Source organism: Tupaia chinensis, unplaced genomic scaffold, assembly GCF_000334495.1.
Source record: "Tupaia chinensis unplaced genomic scaffold, TupChi_1.0 Scaffold000276_2, whole genome shotgun sequence".
NCBI classification, from domain to species: domain Eukaryota; kingdom Metazoa; phylum Chordata; class Mammalia; order Scandentia; family Tupaiidae; genus Tupaia; species Tupaia belangeri.
This window is the reverse complement of record NW_006159759.1, coordinates 934,385-947,328: the sequence shown is the minus strand read 5'-3', so window position 1 is coordinate 947,328 and position 12,944 is coordinate 934,385.

Below are 12,944 nucleotides of genomic sequence, written 5' to 3'. Positions count from 1 at the left end.
TTTCACACTTTATCTCTCTCTCTCTCTCTCTCTCTCTCTCTCTCTCTCTCTCTCTCTCTCTCTCTCTCTCTCTCTCTCTCACTCACTCTGCCTCTCTCTGGTCAAAGAAAAAGAAAGCAAGAAAGAAAGTTAAATAGAATAATTATTAAAAAAAACATATACAATAGAATAAAACACTGTGATTAAAAATAATAAATATAGGGGACCAGCAGATGGCGTGGTGGTTAAGGCGCTGGATACTCCCACATGGCCAACCACGGTTCAAATCCTGGACCTGGTGGCTTGCTCAGTTTCCCTCTTCCTCTGTCTCTCTCTGGTCAAATTGAAATAAATGAATGAATAAATAAATAAAATTAAATAAAATAATTTTAAAAAATAATAATAAATACAAAGTAGGTTTAAACATATACATGTGGTTCTGGGGGACCCGAGAGAGAGAGAAATAATAAATACAAAGTAAGTTTAAACATACCCATGTGGTTCTGGGGGACCCGAGAGAGAGAGAGATAAGAAGCAAGGATGATCAGGACCAGCAGTTGGCATAATGGCTGTGTTGCTGGACTCTCATGTAGTTGACTATGGTTCGAGTCCTGGACCTGGTGCCTTAAACTCACGCCAACGCGTGTACGTGAGTGCCAAAGATCCCAAGAGGAAAAAGGAGGAGAAGGGATTATGGAGTGGCTATGCCTCCTGGGGGGTGGTTTCTTGCTTTCTGTTTCTATCTGTCTTTCTGGCAAGCACACGTGCCCTATAGCAAAAACCTCTCCAAAAAAGGGAAAGAAAGAAAAAAAGAAGAAGCAAGGATGATCCATAATGAAAAGTCTTGAGAAGAGAACTGAGGAGTATTTAAAAAGAAGGAGGCAACTGGTGGTGGTGTAACAGTAACACAACTCAACCAACACGGGAAAGTTCTTGGATTCATGTCCCTGGATCTTTCTGTCTGACACATGCACATACACGCCCTTGATCCAGGTTGGCTGAGACTGGGGGTGGATCTCGGCAGGAAAACCCTGTTAGGGGTGCCTGTTTCTCTGACTCTTTCTGTCTCCTCCTGTCTCTCTATCTCTATCATGGAAGAAAATTTTTTGAAAGAATTATTTATTTAATTTTATTGATATTTTATTTTATTTTTAATTTGACCAGAGCGAGACACACACAGAGAGGGAAAGTGAGAAAGCAAGCCACCAGGTCTAGGACTCGAACCATGCTTGGCCATGTGGGAGTGCAATGGCTTAACCACCATGCCACCTGCTGGACCCTCTACATTAGCACTCTAAAGCATGGTCAACTAATGGTTTGGTGTAGGTTGTGTCTTTGTGTGATATGTCCCTGGAAGACATTTTTTTTTTTTTTTAAAAAAAAGACCCCAGCCAAGTGGCATGGTAGTTGAGGCAGCTGGATCCCACATGGACAACTGCAGAGTTTGAGTCCCAGACTCAGCAGCTTGAAAAACAAACATATTGCAAGTGCATGCATGCCCAAAATCCCCAGAGGAGAGTAGAGGAGAAGGTATTGTGATGTGGTCACTAGATTGTAAATTTCTTTTTTTTAAAAAAAAAAAGTATTTTATTTTATTTTTAAATTTTATCTAGGGGCTATCATGTGGTGGTGGACTCCCACATGGCCAACCACAGTTTGGGTCCCAAACTTAGTGACTTGCTTTCTCACTGTCTTTCTCTCTTTCTTCTTTCTCTCTCCCTCTCTGGTCAAATTAAAATAAATTAATAAAAATAAAATAAGTGAAGTTAATAAAATAATTCTTTTTAAAATAATTTTATTTATTTGTTTATTTATTTATTATTATTTTTTCATTTGACCAGAGAGGGGTAGGGTGAGCATGAGAGAGCATATAATGTTCTCACCATATAATGTTCTCAGAGAAATGACAGCATATGCCAAAGCCCCAAGCCGTGAATGGGTTAGGTGTGTTCTAGGAATTGACAGAGGAAACAAATGGGCAAGAGAATGTCATGAGTGGAAGTTGGAAAGATAGAAGGATCACTCACCTCTTGCAAACAAAGGAATTTGAAATTCAGTGTAAGTGCAACAGGAAGCCACTAAACATTTTAATCTATATGTTTTCAAAAGACAGCTCTGGCATTATGTATTATATGGATTCAAAAGGACATATGGAATAGTGGAAATTAGCACCATGATCTAATGACAAATTAGGAAACTTAGGCAAGGATAGTTTCAGTGAAGACAGAGTGTTGTTATTATTATTGGCTGAAATAATTTCTTTCCCCTCTCTAAATTCACATGTTGAAGTCCTCTCAATACCTTAGCAGGTGACTATATTTGGAGATAGAGCCTTTACTGGGGTGAAATGAGGTCATAGGGTGAGCCTAATCCATACTGATTTCCACGTAAGAGGAAGCGATTGGGACACAGACACTGAGGGAAGAACATGGGGGGCAGGGGGAGAAACAACCAGAATAGGATAGTCATGTACTAGCCAAGTAGAGACGCCTTAGAAGAACCAAACCTGCTGATGCTTCGATCTTAGACTTCTAACCTCCAGGACTGTGAGAAAATGTCTGTTGTTAAAGCCACCCTGTCTGTGGTACTTTGTTATGACAGCCTTAGTAAACTAACGTATAGAGGGATGTGATGTATTCCAGATGTATTTTTGGACCTAAAACCAATGTTACTTGCTGATGGATTGAATTGAGGAAGTCAAGGAGATTCTCAGGTTTCTGATTTTAGATCTTTTAGAACAAATCTACTTAAAATGCTTAACAAGAATCAAGCTTGTGAAGTAAAAGGGCAACTGCTGATCGAAGGCTTTGAAATCCAGGAAGAAAGATGGGAATGAAATGAAACAGGATACTATGTATGAGAGCCTTGAGGAAAGTGTAGGCATCGTGCAAAGTAAGTCATTGTTTACTTCTTCATAGTTGCTGCTAGTGTAGGATACACAGTAGGGATCTGCTGTAGTTCTGAGTGGTGAGCAAGAGTGAAAATGGCAGTTGAGGAAAATGGGCATAGAATCACAGAAGATTGATGGAAGCAGGAAAGGCTGGATGGAGCCTGGGAAACCAGCCAGGAATTGGTTGCAGAAATCGAAGTGTGAGCTGAGAAGTGTCTGATGTCACTGGGTAGGTCATAGGGACTGGAGATATTTCAGAAATGCACATACACACTCTTATATATGTGAGAGGTCTTGAAAAGTTCAGAGATTTTATATATATATATATATATGTGTGTGTGTGTGTGTGTGTGTGTGTGTGTGTGTGTGTGTGTGTGTGTATGTATATTGGAGAGGTTTTTGCTATAGAGCGCATGTGCTTGCCAGAAAGAGAGCGACAGAGAGACAGAAAGCGAGAAATCATCCCCCAGGGGGATGGCCACGCTGCAGTCCCTTCTCCTCCATTCTCTCCATTCTCCTCTCGGGATCTTTGGCATGCATGTACATGCGCCCGGCATAAGTTTAAGCCACTGGGTCTGAGACTCAAACCACGGTCGACTACATGGAATTCTAGCGACATAGCCATTAAGCCAACTGCTGGTCCCTAGTTCCTTGTATATTCTGCATGTTATGAAAAAAACTGTGCATGGATTTTGAAGTTTTTTTGCACCAAAATAAACTAATATTTTAATTCCATTTTTCTATCAACTTTTTTTTTTAACCTGCTGTAGAATGTATGTACTTGCCCAGGGGGAGAGAAAGAGAGAAAAAGAGAAAAAGCAACTTTAGGGGGCATGATCATGCTTGCCAGGGGGAGAGAAAGAGAGAAAAAGCAACTTTAGGGGGCATGATCATACTGTAATCCCTTCTCTTCTGTTCTCCTTTTGGGCATATATGCACATGTACCTGGCATGTTTTCAAGTCACTAGATCTAAAACCTGAACTGCACAGTTAGCTATTTGTGATCTAGCCACCATGCCACCTGGTCACCGCCTCTACCAACTTTTTGAAGTCTTCTCATATGATACACACTTCAAAACTTCACGAGCACAGAATAATACTCTTTCTTAAAGAACAGGTATAGGGCTGGCCCTGTGGCCTGGTGGTTAAGGGAGTCAGACTTCTCCACATGGCCAACTGTGTGGGGACTGAACCTGCAGTTGGCCATGTGTTATCTGCTGCCTTAACCACTATGCCACCTGCTGGCCCAGAAATACAGTTTTTTGGTTTGGTTTGTTTTTGAGGTTTTTGCTATAGGGCTGCATGCACTTACCCAGAGAGAGACAGTGAGAGGGGCAGTGAGAATTCACCCCCTGGGGGGGATGACCATGCACAATCACTTCTCCTCCACTCTCCTCCTGGGATTTTGGGCACACATGCACATGAGTCCAGAGTGATTTTTAAGCCACCAAGTTCAGGGTCCAGGACTCAAACTGTGATTAGCTATGTGGGAGTCTGCCTTAACCACTACACCACCCACTAGCCCCAGAAATGCAGTTTGTTTTTACAGGGCTTTGCCTTAGGGTGTGTTTGCTCAATGGAGAGAGAGACAGACAGACAGACACAGTGAGAGGGAAAATGAGCAATCACCCCCTCCCCCCCAGAGAGATAGCTACACCACAGTCCTTCTTCATTCTCCTCCCAGGATCTTGGGCACACGTGGACACATGCCCAGCATTATTTTCAAGCCACCCATCTGGGACTCAAACCATGGCTGGCCATGTGGGAGTCCAGCAATGTTAACTGCTACGTCATCTGCTGGTCCCAATATAATGGATTTTAAAACATTTTTATGTCCCCCATGTCATGTTGAAGATGTATGTGTTTATCAAAACATCAGTCACAAAATGTTAAAACTACAAGTTAGAATCACTGCTTGAAGCCGGCAGGTGGCGTGGTGGTTAGAGGTGCTGGACTCCCACATGGCCGACCACGGTTTGAGTCTTGGACCTAGTGGCTTGCTTTCTCACTTTCTCTCTCTCACATGCACTCTCTCACTCTGTCCCTCTCTGGTCAAATAAAATAAAATAAATAAATAAATAAATAAATAAAGCTAAATAAAATAATTTTTAAAAATTTAATTTAAAAAAATTAGAATCACTGCTTAAAAGATCTTTTAAAATAAGATTAATTGGGGCCAGCAGGTGGCATGGTGGTTGAGGATGCTGGACTCTCAGATGGTCGATTGCAGTTCAAGTCCTGGATCTGGTGACTTGCTTTCTCACTTTCCCTCTCTCTTTCTCTCTCACTCTGTCTCTCTCTGGTCAAATTAAAATGAAAAATAAATAAATTAATTAAATGAGATAATTCTTTAAAAAAAGATTAATTGCCACTTTGTGTTCTTACTAGCTTTCAGCTCTTTTCTCTGTCCCCAGAATACAACCATGTTTTCCCTTGATTTTCAAAATAAAGTTTAGAGGCCAGCAGGTGGTATGTTGGTTAAGGTACTGGACTCCCACATGGCCAACCACAGTCCCAGACCTGGTAGCTTGGTGAACACACTCACCCTTTGGCAAAATCTAAAAAAAAAAAAGAAAGAAAGAAAAAGTAAAGATAGTTTAAACTCTACTTTGGAAAGAAATTTTAAATAATGAGATCCTTGCTCTAAAGTGAAGGGGGGACCAGCAGTTAGCATAATGGCTATGTTGCTGAACTTCCATGTAGTTGACCGCGGTTCGAGTCCTGGACCTGGTGGCTTAAGTTCATGCTGGGCTCGTGTGCATGCGTGCCCAAGATCCCAAGAGGAGAATGGAGGAGAAGGGACTACGGTGTGGCCATTGCCCCTGGGAGGTGATTTCTCGCTTTCTGTCTCTCTCTCTGTCTTTCTGGTGTGCGCACGTGCCCTATAGCAAAAACCTCTCCAAAATAAAAAAAATAAATAAACTTTAACTCCCCTTCTCCTCCATTCTCCTCTCAGGATCTTGGGCTCGCACGCACACGTGCCTGGCGTGAGTTTAAGCCACCAGGTCCGTCATTCGAACCGTGGTTGACTACATGGGAGTTCAATGACATAGCCATTATGCTAACTGCTGGTCCTGAGGGGGAGTTAAATTTTAAAATGTACCTGCTGCCGTGGATTTATACTTTAACTCCCCTTCTCCTCCATTCTCCTCTCAGGATCTTGGGCTCGCACGCACACGTGCCTGGCGTGAGTTTAAGCCACCAGGTCCGTCATTCGAACCGTGGTTGACTACATGGGAGTTCAATGACATAGCCATTATGCTAACTGCTGGTCCTGAGGGGGAGTTAAATTTTAAAATGTACCTGCTGCCGTGGATTTATTTCAGATCGAGTAAACAGGACCATTAATTATTTAGAGTCGAAGCATACCTTTGAGAAGCAATCCCCAACCTTTCTGGCACTAGGAACTGGTTTTATAAAAGACAGTTTTTCCAAGGAATGGGGGGCTAGGGTGAGGGATGGTTTCAGGATGATTTGAGTACATTGCATTTATTGTGTACTTTATTTCTATTATTATTACATTGTAATAGATAATGAAATAATTATACAACTCTCCATAATATAGTATTTGCAGTCACTTCCCATTGCCACTTCATTGCCTCAGCTCCACCTCAGATCCTTAGGCATTAGATTCTCATAAGGAGCATACAACCTAGATCTGTCACAAGCACAATTCATAATAGGGCTCACACTCCTGTAAGAATCTAGTGCTGCCACTAATCTGACAGGAGGTGGAGCTCAGGTAGTATGGAGGAGCAGCTGTAAGTATATTGGGTCATTAAAAAAGTCACGATGTATTTTTCTGTTTTTCTATTAAAAAATGCATCGTGACTTTTCCAACAACCCAGTAAATGAAGCTTCACTTATTTGCCTGCTGTTTATCTCTTGCTCTGTGGTCTGGTTCCTAACAGGCCCTGGAGTAGTACTGGTCAATGGCCTGGGGGGTTGGAGACCCATGTAAGTGACCACAAGTGGCTCAGTCGTCTTAGAAAACAGAACACATTTAGGTGAGTGGCAAGATAGGTTGAGGAGAGAAGCAAGGGCTGGAATAATTAAAGGCCTTATATACCACATTAAAGGGAATGAATTTGTCCCAATGGCATCACATCATGATCTGTCTTGCATGTTTAAAACCTCACTCTGACACAAAGGTCTGATGGAACCAAGTACAGCTAGAAACAGGAATATGATGGAAGTTCTGCAAAAATGACGGGAAATGAAGCAGAAGTAAAAATGGGCAGCAGCTCTTTAGAGAACTGAAAGGAAATTAACAAGTTAGTAACTGGCTGGATACAAGTGACCGTGAGAGAGGTGTGATTAAGAGGACACTCCATTTTCTGGCTTGAACGAGTGGGTGGATCATGCCATCATGCCATGAAGTGAGATGGTGAATCAGACGGATGCTGCTTGGAAGGGTGTGTGTGGTTGTTGGTGGAGGAGGGTAGGGGTGAAGAGTTCAGTTTTATTTGTGTTGAGTCAAAGGGTAAATGAACAAAAGGCAAAGAAGTGAAGAACAAGCATGTGGACTGGTCTTTCCAAAAACATACCTGCAGAGGGAATGGCTTGTGAAGATGTAGACCTGTTCCTGTAGGTTCGGGGAAAGACTTTTGGGGTATTTGTACATGGTAAGCCTTACATCTCTGAGCAGTTGCAGATGATGTTATTTTCTGAGTGATGAGATAATGAATAAATAAGAGTGGTAATTTTGAGTAGTGAGAAGAAGCTCACTGCAGATACAAGGAAATGTGATTAGAGACCATAAATGTGAAGGGGCACCAACCCACTCACCTACGAGATTACCTTCAATTGCCCTGAGAAACCAAGGTGTCAGTCAGGCTTCCCAGAAGCTGGGAGAGGACTGGCCACTCACTGTTCAAGTTCCCAATGTATTCAGGAATTCTGGAATGCCAACAGAGGCTTATAAAAGCAGGATATGTTTACAATTAGCAAGTTAATACTTTTAACACATGACAATTATATTGCAAATTAATTGCGTTATTCACCAGGTAATTACAGAATTTAAAATATTAATTCATGGGACCAGCAGGTTGCATGGTGGTTAAAGGCCCTGGACTCCCACATGGCCAACCACAGTTTGAGCCCTGGACCTGACGGTTTGAAAATCATACCAGGTACATGTGTACCCCAAATCCCAAGAGAGAAGAGGAGAAGGGCCTGCAGCATGGCCATACCCCCAGAGTGGTGATTTTTCACTTTCTCTGGCAAGCTTATGTGCATTTCAGATATTGTCATTTGGTAATTGGACAAAGTTTAACATTTTGCAGCAAGTGCCTTCTTGTAATTGTGTATGTAGGTATAACTCTGGGATAGTTGGACACAAATGAAAGCTTTGATTGAAGCTTTTTATAAATGTGGCACCTCAACACCATAGCCTTAGGTGTTGTAGCGGAAAAGACAGATGACTGGATTAATCTAGTTTAATAGAGCCAGTTTATTTAAGTACATGGGACAATGGAATTGAGGGCATAGATGATTGTGAGAATTTAACCAATGGATTATGATTTCCAAACTGAATTGGTAAAGAAATTGTCTTAGGCTGTCCTACTATACTACAAACCAGGTATTTTCTTTTCTTTCTTCTTAATTGTCAGAGGATGTATGTGCTTGAGAGAGAGAGAGAGAGAGAGAGAGAGAGAGAGAGAGAATATTCTCCCAATGGGGCATATTCATGCCAAAATCCCTTCTCTCTTTCTCCATACCATTAGGATTTTGGACTTGTGCATACATGCATTATGTGTGTTTTTTAAGCTGCCGGGGTTGGAATTCAAAGTCAGCCAAATGGGAACTGGCTCCCTTAAGCACTGGGCTATGAGGTTGGACCTTTACAGGTAATTTCTAAATAATAGAAATGTTTTTCTTATGGTTCTGGAGGGCAGAAAGTTCACAATCAGTGCACCACCATTTCTGTGTCTGGTGAGGCTGTTCTCTGCTTCCAAGAAGGCACCTCGTTACTCTATCTTCTGGAGGGAGCAAAGTTTGTATCTTCACATGGCAGAACATAGAATGGCAAAAGAACTGAATGCTGTGTGAAACCTTATTTAAACTCCTTAATCTCATTTATTTTCTATTATTTATTTTTTGTTGTTACTTTGTTGTAGTTTATTATCTTTTATCTTGAATAAAGTCATAGAAAATTGGTTTAGCTCTCAGCAGCCCGCTCCTGAACTTTGAGGAAGCTTGCCTTTTTCTGGGCTACCCGATCTTTCTTCTGGGCAAGGGACGCCTTGGGATGATTCCACCTCTTCTTTTTAAATTCTTTCTTGGGTTTATTTTCATAGACTGGGTTCTCTCATATAGCAGCGTGAGCTTTCTTATACATCTCCTCCATCATGTCTGGAGTTACATTGTTCTTTATTTACTGAGAGAACTGGTTCTTACAAGCATCTTCATCTTCTTCCATTAGGTAATGCATGTAGTCTGCAACGTTCTGGCCCATAATGTGCTTCTGATGGACTTTTGCATTTAATTACTTGGTTTCAGAATCATAACCAGGGATTCAATGTGAGCTTTCTTATACATCTCCTCCATCATGTCTGGAGTTACATTGTTCTTTATTTACTGAGAGAACTGGTTCTTACAAGCATCTTCATCTTCTTCCATTAGGTAATGCATGTAGTCTGCAACGTTCTGGCCCATAATGTGCTTCTGATGGACTTTTGCATTTAATTACTTGGTTTCAGAATCATAACCAGGGATTCAATTGGTACTGTGAGGGATAGATAAGCTTTAGTTGGTTTCCATTTGTTTTTTTCCCCCACATTTTATTGGTTAACAAAATATCTTAATCGATCTAACTACTTTCAATAGCAAGTTGAGTTGATATATAAATATCTGTGAACAAATGTTTGACTTTATGCATGAAACTATGAGAAGAATAAATATACTATAAAATAGCACCTAGCTGAGGCTATATAGTTTACTCTGGTCATTAAAAAGGTATTTTTTAATATATATATTTTTTAATTTCAAGAAAGGCAATTTTAGCTTTAATAAATCAAAATCAAAAAATGTTAAGAGAACTTTGCTTAAGATTTAAAGCCAGAAGGCAGGTTAGGATTCTATTCAAATAGTAGTTACCTGGATCTGTGGACAATTCAAGAGAAGAAAAAAATCTGTATCTCTGGGGACCAGCAGTTGGTGTAATAGCTGTGTTGCTGGACTCCCATGTAGTAGACTGAGGTTTGAGTCCCAGACCCAGTGGCTTAAACTCATGCCAGGTGCATGTGCATGCATGCCCAATATCCCGAAAGAGGAATGGAGAAGGGATTGCAGCGTGGCCATCCCCTCTGCAGGATGGTTTCTGTCTCTCTGTCTCTCTCTGTCTGTCTGGTGAGCGCATGCACCCTATAGTAAAAACCTCTCAAAAAAAAAAATCCTTATATCTGGACTACAAAGCATAGAAAAAGATCAGTATTGTTTTAGTCAAAAGCTTGACAGTGTATAACATTTCTTTTCCTGGCATGATTACAATGCATATCAGTTAAGACAAAGACTTTACTATACACATCATCAGCAAACAGCTTTTCATTTTTTTATATTAATTTTTTTATTCTTATTTTTAAAAAATCAATTGCTATACATCATTTGGCTTGATGGGAAAAGACCTTGTGATCCTCATTGTGTCCTAAACATCGTAGTGCTTAATATAGACACATAGAAGATTTTTTTAAAAAGAGTTATTTAATTTAATTTTATTATTGCATATTTTTTCAATTTGACCAGAGAGAGAGAGGGAAAGTGAGAAAGCAAGCCACTAGGTCCAGGACTCAAACTGCAGTCAGTCATATGGGAGTCCACCACTCTTAACTACCATGTCACACGGTGGCCCCAAACACATTGGAGATTAACTTTTTTCTTCATTTATTTTTTTATTGTAATGTTTTCCTTTAGTCTTGGTAGAGCTCCTATGCAAACACATGGGAGAAAGGGCGAGCAAGAGAGAGAGGAACACCCTCAATAGGGTCTAGTCACAGTGTGACCCCCTTCCTCTACTCCTGTTGGATGTTAGACACTTACATGCAACCCTGGTATGTTTTAGGCTGATCAGGCCAGGGATTCAAACCACAGTTACCATGTAGGACCTCGTTTCTCTTGAGCAGTGTATTATTCATTTATTTTTTAAAGGCTTATTAAAAATTTAATTTTATTCATTCATTTATTAATTTGACAAGAGAGAGACACAGAGAGAGCAGGAAAGTGAGAAAGCAAGCCATCAGGTCCAGGACTGAACTGTGGTCAGCCATGTGGGAGTGTCCAGTGCCTTAACTACCATGCCACCTGCTGGTCTTGAGCAGTGCATTATTGCTGGGCCATGGAGCTGGCCCTGAAGATGAACTTTCTTTCTTTCTTCCGTCCTTCTTTCTTTTTAAAAAGAATTATTTGTTTATTTAATTTAATTTGTTATTAATATTATTTTTAATTTGACCAGAGAGAGACAAAGAGAAAGAGAAAGTGAGAAAACAAGCGGCCAGTTCCACGATTTGAACTGCTGTCAGCCACGTGGGAGTCCAGCACCTTTAACTATCATACCACTTGCTAGTCCCACCTTCTTTCTTTCTTAATATATAATTGCACATGTGCTTGCCAGAGAGAGGGAGAGGGAGCAAACATCCCTCCAACAGGGAATGGTCACATTGCAATCCTTTCTCCTCTATTTCTCCATCCTGTTGGGATTTGGGGCATACACACACACACCTGGCATCTTCTTGGAGATTAACTTTCAACATGCATTTTGGATAGACAAACATTCAAACTACAGCAGAAGTGAAAAGAGGAGGAAGTGATAGGTTGTAGAAGAGGGAGAGGTTAATAATAAATGAGGAGTAATGAAATGAGAGAACCAAATGGTTATTAAGAGAATGGTATAATATAGTTTGATTCCACAACCTGCAATATTTCTGGATGATGACAGAGTATAGACATAGGAGCTAGTTGCTAAAGTGGAATAGAGATAAAGGTTCATTGTAGTTTAAAGGGTCAAGTGCTACTTTATTGTTTTGTATTTATTTTTTTTTTTAGAGAGAGAGATTTTTGCTATAGGGTGCTTGGACTTGTCAGAGAAACAGAGAGAAACAGAAAGACAGAATGTGAGAAATCACCCCCCAGGGAGGATTACCACACTGTAATCTCTTCTTGCAATTTTGGGCAAGCACACACACATACCTCGCACGAGTTTTAAAATTCTGGGTCTGGGACTTGCACCATGGTCAGCCATGTGGGAGTCCAGTGACATAATCATTACACCATCTGCTGGTCCCATGGTCAAGAACTTTTTTTTTTTTTAAGACTTTTTTATTTAGTTTTATTTGTTCATTTATTTTAATTTGACCAGAGAGAGAAAGTGAGTAAGCAAGTCACCAAGTCTGGGACTTGAACCATGGTTGGCCATGTGGGAGTGCCCAGCTTCTTAACTACCACACCACCTGCTGGCCCCCATCAAGTACTTTTAAGACTAGTATTGGGGGGACCAGCAGTTAGTATAATGGCTATGTCGCTGGACTCCCATGTAGTCAACTGTGGTTCCAGTCTCAGACCCAGTGGCTTAAACTCACGCTAGGCATGAGTGCATATGTGCCCAGGATCCCAAGATGAGAATGGAGGAGAAGGGATTGCAGCATGGCCATCCCCCCAGGGAGTGATTTCTCACTTCTGTCTCTCACTCTGTCTTTCTGGCGTGTGCACGTGCCCTATAGCAAAAAAAAAAAAAAAAAAAAAAAAAAACTAGAATTTTGTTTCTGAAAAGTCAAGATGCATTTTTGCATAGAAGAACAGAAAAATATGTCATGACTTTTCCAATAGCCCAATATTTTGAGACAGTTATTACAGAGACATTGAAAGTGATCTAGGAAGGGGCCAACAGGTGGCATGGTGGTTAGGGGCAATGGACTCCCATGTGGTCTACTGCAGTTCGAGTCCGGGACCTGGCAGCTTGTTGTCTCATTTTCTCTCTCTCTCTTGCTCTGTCCCTCTCTGGTCAAATTAAATAAATAAATAAAGTTAAATTAAAGTTAAATAAAATAATTCTTTACAGGACCAGCACTTGGCATAATGGCTA